This window comes from Priapulus caudatus, unplaced genomic scaffold (genome assembly GCF_000485595.1).
Source record: "Priapulus caudatus unplaced genomic scaffold, Priapulus_caudatus-5.0.1 Scaffold971, whole genome shotgun sequence".
Classification (NCBI taxonomy): Eukaryota; Metazoa; Priapulida; class Priapulimorpha; order Priapulimorphida; family Priapulidae; genus Priapulus; species Priapulus caudatus.
In genome coordinates this window covers 59,514-64,718 of record NW_014578032.1, presented here as the reverse complement: position 1 = coordinate 64,718, position 5,205 = coordinate 59,514, and the positions used below count along the sequence as shown (strand labels likewise).

At 44.6% G+C, this 5,205-nt stretch overlaps 1 long non-coding RNA gene across 1 annotated transcript in view; it reads right to left on the bottom strand.

Annotated features, from left to right (window-relative positions):
• Window positions 1-860: 860 nt before the first annotated feature.
• LOC106814742 overlaps window positions 861-5,205 on the bottom strand; it is a 23,795-nt gene continuing 19,450 nt past the window's right edge. Inside the window, exons 2-3 of the long non-coding RNA XR_001394648.1 lie at window positions 2,275-2,413; window positions 861-1,183 (exon numbers count right to left, since the gene is read on the bottom strand). This is a non-coding gene — a long non-coding RNA (uncharacterized LOC106814742). The remainder of the gene's footprint in view (window positions 1,184-2,274; window positions 2,414-5,205) is intronic.

The window sequence follows — 5,205 nt, the reverse complement described above, 5'->3', positions numbered from 1 at the left end:
ATACAAAGTTCAAAGTTCAAAACGTTTTTGTTCATATTTTTCACCACATAGTTTATATAAAAGAACGTGATTACAGGAAATTTAGACAGAAGTGTGCAATACCAAATTCAAAGTTCAAAACGTTTTTGTTCATATTTTTCACCACATAGTTTATATAAAAGAACGTGATTACAGGAAATTTAGACAGAAGTGTGCAATACCAAATTCAAAGTTCAAAACGTTTTTGTTCATATTTTTCACCACATAGTTTATATAAAAGAACGTGATTACAGGAAATTTAGACAGAAGTGTGCAATACCAAATTCAAAGTTCAAAACGTTTTTGTTCATATTTTTCACCACATAGTTTATATAAAAGAACGTGATTACAGGAAATTTAGACAGAAGTGTGCAATACCAAATTCAAAGTTCAAAACGTTTTTGTTCATATTTTTCACCACATAGTTTATATAAAAGAACGTGATTACAGGAAATTTAGACAGAAGTGTGCAATACCAAATTCAAAGTTCAAAACGTATTTGTTTAGATTTTTCACCAGATTCAGCGTCAATACATTGCATAATACTGTAACATGGAGTGTAACTACGCTAACACGTATGGGGAAAATATATAAAAGATGCCGTAACGGCGCACCGACAAAAGATTGAGCGTCAATACATTAACGTCTGATTACCCGCGTCACTATCATCATCGTCGTCGTCACTATCATCATCGTCGTCGTCACTATCATCATCGTCGTTGTCACTATCATCATCGTCGTCGTCACTATCATCATCGTCGTCGTCACGGCAATCTCAACTCCGACACCGCCGTCACACGCGTTTTACTCGCCGTTCGCGCTCTCTTCATTTAGTGCGAAATTAGTATTTGTTGGCTATCGCGGTTAAGTTGGAGCAGGGGATTTCCGACGACACGCGGCTGAGTTGATGGGTGGCCGGTCCTATATAATAGCGACACGCTGCCCCGCATGTAACTGCCGCTAGCAGGTGCCGCTGGCGTCTAGAGTCTGAGCACACGCAGTTATGACTGCTTATGAAGTAACTCGAGTATTGGCACAATAGGGCGCGGACGCTGGTACTCGATATGCCTGCTTGTGGACCATGTCGCTTCACTCTCGCACCGTGGGTCCCGGCGTCGTCCATCGGCATGGCAGCGGTCACTGCGAGCAGTACTAGTGTCGCCCCCTGTGAATCAGAGGAGGATGTCTTAACGCAAACTCGGTATGCGCACGCGCACGAGTATCGCAGGATGTCTAATTCGGTTCTTGTCACTACGGTCAAAGCATGGTTAGGATGAGAAGGGCCGTAGCCTGCGGGGGGGGGGCAAGGGGGCGGCTGCCCCCCTAGATTTTGGAGCAAAATTAAAGAAATAAATTGTTCTACTAAAAGAGAATTGTCGTAGTCAGAATGAAGGCTGTACATGTACTCAAAAGTGCCTCATATACCATCTCCTGCGATCTACATTTTCAAAAATTTGGGACCCCCAGACCCCCCCACCTGTTTTGCACCCCTCCTTGAAATCTTGGATCCGCCAGTGCCTCCCCCCCCCCTTAGGAACTTGCTCAGCCTACGGCCCTGATGAGGGCATTCGCGCGCGGGTGACCGACCCCGTACTCTTACGGTACCTTTTCGAAAAACAAATAACACAGTTTCGGAGCTCGCACGCTTGCACTGAATCACACGATGCGCGCCGCGCTATATAGAGATAGCGATAGAGAAACACAGAAACTAGCCGATAGAGAAACAGGATAATAACCACTTCGTTCATGGCGCGCGCGATTCGTTCATGAGGTGATAATATGACGGTATATCTTGACGGCAGAAAAAAGTAGGGAACTCAGGGCTCCCTCTGGATGTGAGCCAAGACTTAAGCTACCAAAGTTTCTTTTTAGCCACCAATAACAAACTATAGCCACTGTTAAGTTCATCGTATGTGCTAAGCAAGGCATAAACAGGTGATGGGTATGGAAAAAGGGGTGTACGAAAACCTTTTTAATAAAATAATCAAGTAAAAATGAAATAATGTAGTTTAGTCTAGACAAAACTAGGTTGTTGCACCGTTGCACGGTAGTTGCACCAAAGGACTAAGTTACGGAAATTGTTAGTACTTACATGACACTACAATTTGACAATTTCATTATTCAGTCGTAGTTTTGTGAGCGGTTAAATCATTCGCCAATTGTATTCACCACTTAGTGTACTAAAATCGCCACTGTTATTCATCGCATTTTGCTAAGGTGGCGAACGCCAGCGGTAACACTGGAATGAATTCCTACCAATAGCACTTTGCCAAGCGCACTCCATGTTACTCCTGGAGAATGCATTTTGGTCTGTCGTAGTTTGTCGCTGTGATCTCTACTAGGCTGCATTCGGCTGCACTCGGCTGCACCTGTGGTTGAAGTTGTATACGTTTTCCTGTAAATGAATATACGCTACATAAGAGATCGTGTGTCGTCTTATTTTGAACAGCTGATAGAAAGGTTGAACGTCCGTTAACTCTCTGCTACGTTCTTTTTAATGCAGCGTCGGTCTGTGTTAAGTTTTGCTGGTCGTATAGTCACACATAGACAGGTATACATTGCGCGCATAAGCTCATAACTAGTTTTCGTAGTACCGACGTTTTGATAGAACGTTGAAAAACTTCGACGTTGAGAAACTTCGAACGTTGAATCATCTCGTCGAACGTTTCATAGTGTAAACCCAGCTTTAGATGTAAATTCAACAAATCTCCGTATGAACTTGTTATAACCTTATATAATATTAAGAGCTCTTGTAATGGTGGAAAATGTGACTTCTGTGCAATCAGCAATCAGAGATAATCCAAGGCGTCAAGTATGATGTATAAAATATAAAGAGGTTTTATTCTGCGTACACAGATGCGCATAATACGGTACTAGATACATAGCACAGCCTGCCCTACACACGTCAAGCACTCGCGCTCTGTCCCTCTCTCTTCTCTAGCCCCTTCTCTCTCTAGTGAATCATTTTAAGAGAGATACACCTTCTTTCATCCGTGTCGATCGGTGTAACTCTTTACCTTCAGCAACAGCCTTCAGCGTATTCGTTGATGGTGAGAACCAGGGGCCCGTTGTCAGAAACAAACATTAGTCTTAAAATTAGTCTTAATATTGACTCTTACGGCTGTCGACCTCACTAGGAATCGCAACGTCGCATGTACGTCGCGTCGTAAGGAAGTACACCGATTTCTCACGTCCTCGAAATCTATTTCTATGTCGCGATCCGACTTTCGTTCGCATCATTTGCATCCTTACACGCTTGATATATAAGAGACCTTTGCGTATAATAGCAACGAACATATTTATACACTTCTAGTGAAGATGTGTTCATGATGATAGTGAGATGCATCTGTTGAACGCTTCGTGTGGTCAGGGTAGTGTGTCAGGTATGGATTTACTTACATAGAATCAAGAATCTATAGTAACTGGTTAGTGTCTAGTACTAGTAATTATCACTACGATCATCATTCTGCTTCTAACTTAGATCTAGCCGAATCACCATCCCTATTTTATAATTACATTTCCTTGAGACCATCTCGCGCGTGCGTGCGTGCGTGCGTGCGTGTCGAGCTGCAGGAGGCATTCTGCTGCGTGCAGCGCACCCTGGTGGCAGGCACGCAGCAGCATGGCGGACTTGAGGTCGTGGTAGCAGGCGAGCGCGTAGAGACACTCGGCCGCGAGGTCGTGCAGCGCGTGGCTGCCGGTCCGCCGACGCGAGCTCAGCAGCTTGAAGAGACACGCCTGCGCGTCGGTCTGCACGATAGCTTCAGCCATGAGCCTGCTTGCCTCACAGAGCAGTCTTACTGCCACACACGCCTGCAAGACCAGAGCCAGATTAGTAACGGGGAAACACCAAACAGGACTTAGCGACTTGAGACCCGTTGTCGAAAACAATATCAGTCTTAACATTCATCTTAGCTATAACGTAACACGGATCCCTTACCATAACCCTGACCCTAACCCTAACCCTAACCTTGACCCTGACCCTGACCCTAACCCTAACCCTGACCTTGACCCCAACCCTAACCCTAACACCAACCCTGCCTTTAGCTTAACCCTAACCCGTAACCCTAACATGTGGCGTAACCCTAACGCTAATTGCCAGATATCTGGCAAGAAGTAAGCGCCAGCACGTCTATATTGCCAGTATAAATACCCATGAGCCAATATTGGAACACACGGATGCCTACTTCTTCGAGTAGTTGATTATCGCTGTCGTGCTCTGTCATCGCCGCACAGATGACTGACGCGATAGAGCTGCAGGTGGCTGGTGACGTCATCAATCGCTGGTCGACTACGAGCACTTGTAGTAGAACGAGGCTCTTCAGCTGTATGGCTGCAACATCGTATGGCTCTGAGACAGCGTGATAGTAGTGGGTTACACCGCCCCAGCAATAGAATAGTGTCTCACTATCCATGTTCATCCCGGAGGCTCGTTGTTAAAAACATCGTAAATTGTTGCGACTATCGTCTGAAAGTCTGTATACTAAGAGATCTAATAATAAGAATAAATACTAACTAAATTAATTAATAACTAATTATTTATTTAATAATCTAATTAAAGACTATAAGTCTTAAACATCATAATAATAGTGCTATACTAAATGAGCAAATATTGTGATTTTTAGACTTTGTCGTAATTATTCATTTCTTACAACAGAATCCTGGTCTTTTATTCGCTGTATGATGTCATTCTCATCATTACATTGAGCGTTTTAGAGTTAATCAGGCCAGGCACATTGAGGCAAGGCTAAAGCAAGGCTCATAGGGTCTATGTCCCCCAGGGTACTATCGGAGGATACCCTGGGTACGGTTCGATATATCGTAACGTACCCTGGTAACTATCTGATATGGTTAAGGTTAGGGTTAGGGTTAGGGAGTAGGCGTAGGCGACTCCCTAGACTCGTTAGTGGAGTAGGCGAGGTACGGTACGGCATATTAGATAGTACCAGGGTACGTTCCGATATATCAAACCGTACCCAGGGTACCCTCCGATAGTACCCTGGGGGACATAGACCCTCTCAGCTAAAGCAAGGCCTATTTATATATAAACACGTGTTTATTTATAGGCCTTGCGCTAAAGCCGGCACGATGGCACGTACCATAGTTGTGCCGGTGCTGCCGCATGGTGGTCACCAGGCTGTCGATGACACCGATGTTGCAGAGCATGGCGGGACATCCCTGCACACT